Source organism: Zea mays, chromosome 4 (assembly GCF_902167145.1).
Source record: "Zea mays cultivar B73 chromosome 4, Zm-B73-REFERENCE-NAM-5.0, whole genome shotgun sequence".
NCBI lineage: Eukaryota > Viridiplantae > Streptophyta > Magnoliopsida > Poales > Poaceae > Zea > Zea mays.
Window position 1 is genome coordinate 91,446,366 of NC_050099.1, and position 12,690 is coordinate 91,459,055.

A 12,690-nucleotide genomic window follows, 5' to 3' on the forward strand; every position below is an offset into this window, starting at 1 on the left:
ATGATGCTGGTTTGTGGGCAACAATCCATGGGGATGCGTTGTCCACGAGACGGAAATTGGAATAAGGATTATGGTGTGGTACCGTGAGTCAAGCGTTTGAACGTACTAAGCACATGCCGAGAAATATAGTAAATCGGTAAGCCTAGTACCTGAGTGAACCTGGCAGTGGACATATCCCCTCACGCGACCTGAGACGAGGTCTCCCATTCCGGTTATGGTGGGTACAAGTGCGGTCACTGCACGACGGCAGTCGGGGTCAGTGAGGCATTGTACGCCAAGGCGGTGAGCCCTGATCTGCTGACGGGGAATCGATGGGGACGGTTGATGTGTGTGGGGACGGAGTGCCCCTACATGTCGTGTGTTTAGGTTTACCTTGCAAGGTTTAAAAACTCGATTCGAATCGTCTGCTTCTCGCAGCTAATGAGACTGCTTGATCCATGCTGCTACATTGAGTAATAAGTGGAAATGAGTTGACTGGCCAAAAGGTTGATTGCTTAAAAATGTTTGATATCATGTATGAGTAGCTAGGTACTCATCTAGTTTAAAAAGGATCATACTAAAACTTGAAAAGCTAAAACATGATTTTAGACTCAGCTAGTGCTTTTGGCAACCAAACCCCTCAGCCAAACAGCTGCATGTCTAGAGGTAGAGGAGTAGACTCCTCACACCGGGTAAGTCTAGCTAAGTATTAGTATACTCAGCCTTGCTTGTGGCACAATTTTTGCAGGTACTCCTTAGGATGATTGGTTGATGGTGTGACTTGGCCTTCATCCCCGCCACCGGGATAGATGGTCGAGTGGGTTACTGCTTCCGCAGGAGAGGACCAGGAGGAGTAGCGTGGCCAGGCTTCGCCATGTTACTCGGTTTTCTCCGTTAGTTATTTCCGCTGCATTAAAATTTATGGTTATTATTTCTGAAACTCCGATAATGTAATCACTAATTATACTTATTAAATTTGTGGTATTATGTTTTATTGTATTTCTCTGTGCCTCACCTTCGAGTGAGCTAGTGGTATTCGATCCTGGTAAGTGGCTTTATCGGACTAGATCCGAGGGACTGACGGGTTATTCCTGTTTAAGTGTGTTGCTGCTCTTATGGGTGCGACTTGGGCACTTAAGCTGGAATAATTCGGACGGTTCCGCCACAGAAGGACTTTGCCATGACAGCTGCGTTGCCTCCGTATGAGGATATTGTTGCTTCATAGCTCATCAAGAATTGCTTTGGGTCCGAGTGCCCATCGTACATGGGTAGCTGAGGTGGCTTGTATGATTGTGGCCATGCGATAACCTGCAATTCTGCTGCCAGAGGAGAAGCATCATCAAAAGCAAAGGTATCATGATTAAAATCATCGTACCATTCATCTTCGTTGAATGAGCCCTCTTGATGAAGCTCCCGGTGTTGGGGCCTTCGGTCGTGATCATCTTGAGTAAGATGACACACTTTCTCAGTAGCTTTGTCGATCTTCTGAAGGTCGGCCAGCCGAGTCATCTTCTCCTTTTTCCTTTGCACCTGCCGGTGAATGATTTCTAGGTCCCTGATCTCCTGGTCCAACTCCTCCTCCTGAAGTGTTGGACTGGTGGCCTTCCTCTTTTGGCTTCTGGCCTCTCGGAGAGAGAGAAAGAGTGTCTTAGTTTGTGTCCAATGGCTACAGTGTAGCCCCTGGTGCTGTTATCTTCTTCGGCGGCATGACGAAGGTTGACGCTTTGCCAAAGGTTGTGGAAGTGAGTACACCGGAGGTGGGCGCCAATGTTGGGGATTTGTTCTCAAATGCTTCGAATTAAGAACAAGGCAACACAAAAAGAGGTTAATGGTTAATGTCCTTTGTCCTTCAAAGCATTATTTTTCTTAGGATATAACGATCTTCGGACGAAGGTTATGAAGGACATACCTTCATCATCACAGTACATATTAATGAAAGACGAAACATATGAAATATGAGAAATAGCACGAATAATAATATGACATTATTAATATATCTTTATTATATCATCATGAATAAATAAGAACAACATCAGATTACATTTGTACCTTTGGCCTGATAGAAGGTGAAAAGTCCAAGCGTGACGCACAAGTGAATACAAGTCAGCGTGAACAGTACGGGGGTACTGTTCATCTATTTATAGGCACAGGGCGCAGCCTGTGTAAAATTACATTCATTCCCTTTATGTTTACTATTGGCTTAAGGACAATCCATCGAGGACTAGATGGCCTTTCACCTTTAAGTTGGTTTCTCTTTCTGCCATTGAGCCGAAGCACCCTTGCGCGTAGCTTCGGAACCGCATCAACCTTCGTCTCCATCATGCTTTCCATATCGTGTATAGTTTTACTCCGAGTCCGAAGGTACCTGTATATATATTACACTTGGGAAACATTGTTAAATCATGTTTTTGAGGACCTTCGGAAGACGAAGGCCCCCTTTGGAAGATGAAGGCCCCCCAACAAGCCCTATGAAAAAGAAAGATAAATGTTTAGCATGAGAATAAAAGCTCTATTCCAAAATTCATAAACTTTAAATTTACAATTCATGTACGTTCAGGCTGTTGTACGCAAGGCTGTCCGCGAGGTCATCCTTTGACATGGCGAAAAGTCCTTCCTCGAGCCTCAGAAATCCCATACTTTTAGCCATCTTCCGGCAGACAGATATCTCCTTGTTGTCTCGGAGACAGTACAGGAAATCATCTTCGTCTGTGCCATTAAACACTAAGGCCCCCTTTGGATATTGTAGTTTCTGGGCGTAGTGTCTGGCTTCTAAGATTTCTTCTTTGGATAATCTTTTCCCCGAAGCATGTCGAATAATGAAATCAACATCTTCGGCCGAAGCTTCGGGGGCAGAAGATTTAGCTTTTTCTATCATGTCCTGCCCCGCTGGCATGCCGATATACGGAGTTTGTTGCTCAGTTTTATCCTTAGGCGCGGTAGGCTTCGTCTCAATGGGCACTGAAGGCCCAGCTTCGACTTTGGCCTGGACTGTGACAGCTTCGGCAGCTTTCTTAGTAGGAGCAGGGGTCAATGCTTTTGTGGTCTCCATGACAGCGTCTAGCATGCTGGCCATCCTCCTTCTCTTGGGAGTTGCGGCAGGAGCCTTTGGCACCTTCGGCATTTTTGCCTCTGATGGTAGGCTCTGAATTTCTGGCATCGTCACTATTTTTTCCAATTCTGGCTCTCTGGCCGCATCATCTTTGGCTTCGGCTGGCCCGACTATAGGCACCTTCGGCACCACAATCGCTCCTTCAGCGCTCTAGGCGGCGGGAGCAGCTTGTTTTGCTTCGGCAGTGGAGGAGGCCCCTTCACCAAATTCAGGCACTACAACCGTTTCAATAAATCGAGGCCGGTGGGTTAAAACCTTTATTTTCTTGCCCTTCGGCACTGCAGTGGTGGCCGAAGCGGCAGTTTTCCTCTTTTTTCCTTGCCTTCTCAAGGGGTAGCAGTAATCAGGATATATGAAGCCAATTGCATCAAAAACCCTGTTCAATCTTTTCTTGCCCCGACCCCCGAAGGCTGAGGACAAGGCATCATCCTCGGCCCTAGTATATGTCCCAAGCAATTCGTCGCTAGTAGCCTAAATGCATTTTAGCCAATCATCATTTGGCTCGTCAAACCGGTCCCTGAATCTGAAGGTATACTTTAATCGAACTAATCCACCTTCGGTGGACCCGGCAGCAGTATCCTTCGGCATCAACCAGCTATCTACAAGTGGCCACACTCTATAGGCTATGTGCTCTTGTATTAAGTCTCTTGTACCAATGAAAGCACAAATATTGCTGAAAACCTTTTGGCATGCTTCATCATTATTTTCAATCGTCACTTTCAGCCTTCGAAGGCCGAAGCGAGACCAGATGAGGCGCTGAATAATTTCCTTAATATCCTCCCTTTCAATCAAATTATTCTTGACATAAAACCATTCCTCCATCCAGGCTCTGGGCCACCTCTTCCGAAATGTTGGAACTTGGTAGCTGCATTGGGATGAGCAATAAATCCATAACAACCGAAGTTGTTGTGATACTGTTCTTTGCCAGTAGCCTTCGTCTCGTACAATAGCTCGTGCATATTGTAGAAGCACTTTGCGCTCGGCTCCAGCCATTGGCTTCTTACGGCCCAAACAAACATCCCCATCCTAATTACAGCTTCGAGAGTAATCTGATGAAGAAAGATCTGAAATATCTTCAATACCTCAACCACAAATTTGCTCAACGGGAACCGAAGGCCTGCCTTCAAAAAGCTTCGGTAAACAACAACTTCATTTTCCTTAGGAGCGGGGGTGGTGCTGTCTCCTCCAACCCTCACAATAGACATGTCGCGAAAGTACTTTCCTCTCATGGTGTCAATATGACTTTGTTTAATGGTCGATTTCCCGAAGATGGTATGGATTGGTCGCCAGGGCCAATCATTAGAATCTTCATCTCCACTTTCCACATCAAATTCGTCACTATCATCAGAATCTTCAGACAAACCTGCCATTATATCCTTTGTGATTTTCTCTGTATTTGTTTTTGCCATGGATTCGTAAAACCCAGCAATAAAAGGATCCACAACTTTCTTCTCTTCATACAGCTTCTCTTCCTCAATCATCTTCCTCTCCTCAGTCATATTCTTCTCCTCAGACATGGAGCAAGCACTTGTCTCCAAACCGAAGCTCAAAAATTAGGCGAGGCTGATAGGCAAGAGTTAAAAATTTGAGAAAATAACGCAAACAGCAGAAATGGCGTATCAAATGCTGTCGTTGTGGGTTCCTATTTATACGCATAGCGCTTTGCAACTTGGTGGGCCCCATTTGTCATTCACTTTCGCTATTCTAGCGAAGGGAAGGTGTTTTTGTAACACCCCAGGTGTTACCATGGCTATAGCACACCTTGATACTAAAGGCTATGATCACATGTGGAAGAACTTAAGGAGCAAAAGCATGAGGGCCTTGGAAAGCTAGATTTTAACCAAGGATTGTGAGTAACCAAAAGCATTACTCTAATCCTTGCACACTTACTACCTTGGATAAGAGGGGAGAAGAACCCTAGACCTCTCTTAAACCCTATCTCCCAAAACCCTAGATAAGAGGGAAAAGAGAGTGAACAAGTGTGCAAAACATGAGTAATATTTACCCAAACCTTAAGTAACCTTATGACCAGCAATTAGGGGAAGGGAAATATTGCAAAAAGACCCCTGGAGAAACCCCAAATCAAATCTCCAAGTGGAGAGAGAGCTAGAGCTCTCTATTTCTCTCTAAGTTAAAAACTACACCTACACTAAAGATCAGTTGTGTTCACCTCGAAGCTGGCATCAAATCCACCTATGTCCTATACCAAAAATGTGGCATACCACCCAAGGCACCCACTGGAAAAAGCTGAGCCCGAGACTTGGACGTTTGACATGCCTTGGCATGGTTTTTGTCGCGAGGTGGGCAGTGTGACACACCCGATTTGGCGACCAGAGATCTCCCTACCTAGGCCATATCTGCCATGGCAGCTCACGGATGAGAGACAGCCCTAGGTGCCAGGAAAAGACTCGCGCCGGATTTTTGCCAAGATTCGCACGTTTGCGACTTGGGTGAGCTGTGGAACACGGGCAGATTGAAAGCTCCACGTGTTCGACGCGCCCTGAGCTTGCCAGAGCACGCCCACGCGCGCCCGCGCGTGCCCCGCGTCGCGCCAACGGCCAGCCGGCGTCCTGTCCCGCACCCGCGCCTATAAAGCCCGCTCGAGCGTCGGCTACACTCTTCCGCGCACGCTCAAGCCTCACCGGAGCCCAGTTCACCGCCGTTTGCCCGTGCGCGGCGTGTCCGCGGCCACCCGAGCCACTGCCGCCGTAGACCGGCCAGTCCAGCTTTCCCCAGCCCCATCCAACCCTCGGAGCGAGTGTGCACAACTCAGTGAAGCTTCCTGAGCGAGGAATCGAAGCCTGCTTCGCCGGAGAGGCCAGTCCACGGTCGTCGGAGCTCTCAACCCCGCCGGAGTACGTGGACCGGGTAATCCACTCGACCATTTTCCGATTCCTTGTGCACACGATCACTACGTTACCCCGTGAAGATCACCGTGCCCTTGGATTGAACCAGATCGCCGTGGTTTGGCCGGTACACTCGCCGCCGACGAGAACACCCGCCTGCGCACGTGAACCGGGCCATTCCGGCCATCCCCGCCGTCGAGCCGCACCTCGCTGTGACCGCCAGAGCCTCCCCGAGCCAAACCTGCCCTTCGCCGGACCTATCTCGCCGCCGGTAAGCCGCGCCACCCTTTTCTTTCCCGCGGGTACTGTTTACATTGGGGGAAGGACTGCGGGTGAGAGGAAGAAAAGGTCAGGGGGCTTTTTGAACTGTCAGCGACCCAAGGGAATAGTGGTGCAAGGGTAGAACTGCGAGGATTGATTTAGTTTAAACCCAGGGGCCTCGGTGTAAACTGTTTTTCCAGGAAACTCTTATTAAATCTGTTTTTAATTTAAACAGAGACTTTAAAAAATTCATAACTTCTGTTTAGTTCATCCAAATTTGGTCAAACCAATTTTGTCAGACTCTAAATAATGTAACCCACTTAAGAAAAATATAAAACCCCCTAGGTACTATAGAAAACTTTAAAGCTCTGATTTATTTATAGTTTTGGCCAAAAGCTCAATAATAGGGCTAAAATTAGTTGCACTATTTGACTAGGGTTAGAAAAATTTGGAGAAGATTATATCTACCTAATGACCTGTTTAAAAATGTTAAACCTCTCTGTCCACCCCATTAAGTTAGTTGTTGCCCCTTATTTTGCAATATACTTAAGGTTAAAGAAAATAGAAAATGTGATTTAAATAGTGAACCAGAGGGCACCCCTATTTTTGTTAGGATACTTATTCAATATAGTTCACTGGAAAAATCTATCATACCCTGGTTTAGTATAAAATAAGTAGGATACCTTTTAATTGAATAAAACAGGGATAACTTAGAAAAACCCTACAAAAATAACCCCAAGGTGAAAACACCCCCACCCTTGGGATAGTAAATGTTTTGTTATTAAGAACTGAAGAAAAATATGAAATCTGCTGTTTGACATTTTTCAAATAACCATGTAGTAGAAAGTGCCTTTTAGGCTTTAAACTTTAGAAAATCATAACTAAATACCCACCCCTTAGCTTTCTGTGATTTTTGGCACAGAAGCCTATTATTACTGTTAGATGCTAGCAAAAATAACCTTTAGGGCAGAACCCACCCTTAATTAGGAGATGTAGTGTAAGTGGCCCATTTTACACCACTCTTGCTATTTTTTGTCTAAAAGCATAGCCTTTATATTTTGAGCCTCAAATTCTTAAAATAAGCTAGAAAAGCAAATGTAACGCCCTGAATTTGGGGGTAGAATTTTTTCTTCTTTTCTCTCACCAAATTCGGGCGTTACTCTCTTTTCTCTTTCCCCGTTTGCTCTTTCTTCCCAACTTCAAACCAGTATAGCGGCAGGTGTCCGTGTCATGTATAAACCAAAACCTAAGTGTCATGGGTGTTGCATCATGCCGAAGCGCATTTCTTTGTCTGATGTTGAATGTTCGTCTCGTTCCGTTCCGGATTTCGGTTCGCGATTTAATTCCGTTTGGTGGTCCGCGCTTGTCGTAGGTTTTCGATCCGCGAAGTGGCCCGGCCCAGCCCAACCTAGTCCAGCCCAGCCCAGCCGGCCCGGCCCGCCTCGGCCTGCGCGCCCCCGGCGCCCAAAACCCCCCATGCGCCCCCCCCCCCCCCCTCCTCTCTCTCTCTCATTTGGATCTCCCGCGCAACAACCTCTCCTCTCCCTCTTCCACCTCTCTCTCCCCGTGGTGCCCTAGGATTTGGAGATGGCGATCACCGGATTTTGGACCCCGAGGTGAGCTCCCCTCCCCTTCTCCTCTCTCTCCCTCTCTCCCTCCTCTTCTTCCCCCCCCCCCCCCCCCCCCCCCCGCGCGCGCCCTCCCTCTCCCCTGCTCGCGCGCGCCCCTGCCCGTCCCTGCTCGCCGGCGGCGCGACGCCCCCCGCCCCTGCCCGGCCCCGCGCGGCGGCGCCCGCCCTCCCCCGGCCGCGGCGGCGCTCGCCCGCCCTCCCCCTCGCGCGCGGTGGCGGCGCCCGCCCTCGCCCCGGTCCGCGGCGACCCTGCCCGTCCCCGCCCCTCCCGGCGCGGCGGCGCCCGACCCCGTCCCCGCCCCTCGTCGGCGGCGCTCCCCGCCCCCGGCCCGCCCGCGGCGGCGCTCCCTGCCCCCTGCCCGCCCGCGCGGCGCTCCCCGCCCCCTGCCCGCCCGCGGCGGCGCTCCCCGCCCCCGGCCCGCCCGCGGCGGCGCTCCCTGCCCCCTGCCCGCCCGCGCGGCGCTCCCCGCCCCTCCCCGCGGCGGCGCCCGCCCGTCCCGGCCCCGTGGCGGCGCCCGCCCGTCCCGGCCCCGTGGCGGCGCCCGCCCGCTCCCCGCCCCTCCTCTGCTCGCGCGCAGCGCGGCCCCGGCGCGCCCCCGGCGTGGCCCGGCGCGGCCCCGGTGGCCCCTGCTCGCCGGCGCGTCCCCGGCGCGGCCCTGGCCGGTTCAACCGCCCCCCTGGCCGGTTCAACCGCCCTGGCCCCAGCTCGCCCGCCCGTTCCCCGTCCCGGCCCCGCCCGACCGTATCTTCGCTCGCCCGCGCTCGCGATGATTATTCGTTAATTAGCGTGTTGCGTCGCGCGCTTCGCCGCGCGACGGATTTGTCTAAATTCAGATTCTATCTTGTGTTGCGTCGTGCGCTTCGTCGCGCGACGATCCATTTTTGTTTCAGGTTGTTTAAGGTGTAACGCCGCGTGTGTATTCACGCGACATTCCACTTTGGACTCAGTTTAGTGGACGTATGCCGTCGTGCGCTTCGTCGCGCGACGTTTAACGTCTCCTCGTAACTAAGGCAAAGTGTCTCGTTGCGTGCTCGGTCGCGCGACGAGTCGTTAACTTCTTAATTTGTTTTAGAGAGCTTTGTCGCGCGTCTCGCCGCGCGACCATCCTTTTATTTATCTCCACCTGCTTATAATAATTAAACATGAAACATGACTTTACTTTACGCTAAACATAATGTCTACATTAGATTTCCTTCCATTTAAGCGAGTGGTTAATTTATAATCATGTAACGTTATCGTTTCTCGACTGTCTTTTCCTCTTTCTCTCTTAACCGTACTCGCGAGCTCGCGTGGAACGTCTGTTTACTTATTGCATTCTATTGTATGGTGTACTGTTCTTTGGTATTAAATATGTGGATGTATGTATGTTTGCGCTCGCATAGAGAACGATCCGGTTGAAGAGCCCGAGGAACCCGCAGGAGAAGCCCCTGAGCAGCAGTCGTTTGGTGGAGGCAAGTGTCCTTTGACCTATCTCTGTCCTATTCATTATTTAATTCACCTCCCGCTTACACATTTATGCCTAAGGATTGACTAGCTTTTGTTATCCATGTCCTTGTTTACCTATCTGGGTTGGATTATTACTGTTTAGCTTTATGCTATTGCTCAAACTCTAATCAATGAACATGATGTGGTTATCTATGATACGCTGTTTTCCCGTTCTTATTTATGATTATACTTGTGGCATTTAAGGGGACTCGAGCGGTTTCTCGAGTGCCTCTCCGTAAGGACCTATTCAATGGATGACCGCCCGGGAAAACAGTGCAACCATGAGGGTGGAATGGGGTGCCCTTAGCTGAATAACTAGAGGATCCGGGATGTAGTTCACTTAGCCGTCGTGCCGTCAATGGGGCTCGGTGTATGCGGCTCGCTCCGCCAAGTTTGGGTTCGCCCCTTGGGGAGGAGTGCGGTGCATTTAGGAAACCTAACGGGTGGCTACAGCCCCGGGGAATCTTTGTAAAGGCTACGTAGTGAAACCCTGCCTATTCACCTTGGTAGTGTTTAAGGGTTTGATCGGCCCGAGGCAAGAGGGAATCACGGCTTGTGGGTAAAGTGCACAACCTCTGCAGAGTGTTATGAAACTGATATATCAGCCGTGCTCACGGTTATGAGCGGCCAAGGGAGCTCCAGAGATTAGTGATACTTGATCAGAGATACTTTGGTACAGGTGACAATGAGATTGATGGTTCTGATTACGATTATGGTATTGGTAAGTGGTATTCTTTCCGTTTGGAAAGGATACATTGGGCTAATAACTTGGGTTAATGTTAAAACCTGGCTTTCTACTAGTAAATAATAATCTGACCAACTAAAAGCAACTGCTTGACTCATCCCCACATAAAGCTAGTCCACTACAGCCAAACAGGATGCTTGCTGAGTATGTTGATGTGTACTCACCCTTGCTCTACACACCAAACCCCCCCCCCCCAGGTTGTCAGCATTGCAACCACTGCTCAGGCGAAGATGAAGCTGTGGAAGGAGACTTCCAGGAGTTCCAAGACTACGACGAGTTCTAGGAGTGGGTTAGCGGCAACCCCCAGTCGGCTGCCTGTGAAGGCCGCGTTATCTACGTTTCTTTTCCGCACTTTGATTTATTGTAAGAACTATATGGACGTCTCAGACGTATGATGTAATCGACTATTTCCCTTATTAATACTATTTTGAGCACTGTGTGATGATGTCCATATTATGTAACTGTTGTGTACGTGAATAACTGATCCTGGCACGTACATGGTTCGCATTCGGTTTGCCTTCTAAAACCGGGTGTGACATAAGTGGTATCAAAGCCGTGCTGACTGTAGGACCGCTGACCTAGAGTAGAATGGTCGTTCTAAGGACTATAGACCTCTGTCTCTGCCTTGACTTTGTCATCCCTTCAAAAGTTGGTCATACCGACCAAACCTATGTTTTACTATATATTATACCTTGCTAAAAAATTGTGTTTCATTCTGATCCTTCATTTACTTATTACTTGCTGGTCATATTAATTCTGTTCTCACCCTTTTGCTTGCGATGTCTTTTGTAGATGGCTCGACTTAGACACACTGCACGAAAGTCAGTCATCCCCTTCTTACCCTCCCGCCTTGCTGAGCGTCCGCTTCGCCGTCCCGTGGCCGGACAGTCCAGCCACTTGGAGAGACTACACCACCGCCTGCGTGAGGAGCAGGAGCGTCGACGACAGGAGCAGCAGAGCTCTTCCTTCTCGCTCCACCAGGAGATAGAGTCTGTGAGGAGCTGCTCCCCTGTGCTTCCTCTGGAGCCGCCCCCTGCACCACCACTGGGCGCCCCAGCTTCTGGAGTAGCTGCTGGAGGAGACCCAGACGACGGAGATGGCGACGACAGCTCGAGCCACGACACCGACTTCTCTGCTAACCCTGAGCCGGAAGGATGGGTTGCTCGACCCATCACTCGCGACGCTGCTCGCGGGTGTCACTTCCATGATGCGCTCGACACCCTGCTACGTCGGGCATTTGACCGGCATACTTGGTCTGTCGAGTATCGCTGTGTGGTCTACCAGCATAGTCGCGGGGTCTACCCGGACCGCTGGGAGGCGACTTGCTTGGTGCGCTGCCCGGAGAACAGTCTCCAGGGTGCAGAGGCCTGCTCAGAGCACTATTCTATCTCTGAACGGGACTCAGCTGAGGCAGCCATGCAAGATGCTGCACGGCGTGCGCTTTCGCACTACTGCTCGGTTTTCGGTGGGGCAGCTGATGGTCTTGACCTGAAGTATTACCCCCGCCGTTCATCTGGCAGCACAGGAGGTGTGATTGTCTCACCTGTTGGTGAGGGCAATCCTAGGTTGAGCAGCACAGTCAACCTAGCCGCCGTGCTAAACACGGAACTGGACCATGCATTAGACGAGCTGAGTAGGGCTCGTGCTGAGATCGCCCTGTTGCGGGCTGAGCGCGCGGAACGTCGTCATCTGGATGGTGGTTCCCCCGCTCCCGTTGGGACTCAGCACCCGTACCGCTCACCTCAGCGTGGACACCAGCCTTATGGCAATCCCGACTGCAAGACCAAGATAAATCTAGAACTGTCGGCGTTTCGAGACAGGGGGGTCCCTAAGCCGACGAGTGAGTGTGCTGCGTGCCCCAGCCCAGATGGGTCGAGCGTGTGGGCGAGCGCGGAGGGGGGAGAGGCGAGGCGGCCGGAGCCGAGCGTAAGAGAGGTGGAAGTCCCGCGGCCTTCGTGTTCGTCCCGCACCCAGGTCAGGTGCGCTTGCAGTAGGGGGGTTACAAGCGTCCACGCGGGTGAGGGAAGCGAGCGGCCCCAAGAGAGCGCCTGTCCCGTCCTCGGTCCCGCGCGGCCAACCTTCTCTGAGAAGGCCCTGGTCCTTCCTTTTATAGTCGTAAGGAGAGGACCCAGGTGTACAATGGGGATGTAGCAGAGTGCTACGTGTCTAGCGGAGGGAGAGCTAGTGCCCTAGGTACATGCCGATGTGGCAGCCGGAGAGATCTGGGCATCCTGCTGGCGTGATGTCGTGGCTATCGGTGGTGCGGCGGAGCCTGATGGAGGGACAGCTGTTGGAGCGGTCGAGTCCCTGCTGACGTTGTCCTGCTGCCGTAAGAGAGCTGGGGGCCGCCGTCGTCATAGAGCTCGTGGAGCGCCATCATTGCCCCTCTGGCGGAGCTGGCCGGACGAGACGCCGGTCTTGTTCTCCGTGACCCGAGTCGATTCGGGGTAGGGTGATGATGACGTTTCCTGTTGACGTGGCGGTCTGTGCTCTAGGCAGGGCGACGTGGGGTTTCCTCCGAAGCCGAGGTTGAGTCTTGCCTTCAGTTGCCGTGGCCGAGCCCGAGCCAGGGGGTCGGGCGAGGCGGAAGTCGTCCGGCCGAGGCCAGGGCGGAGTCCGAGCCCTGGGGTCGGG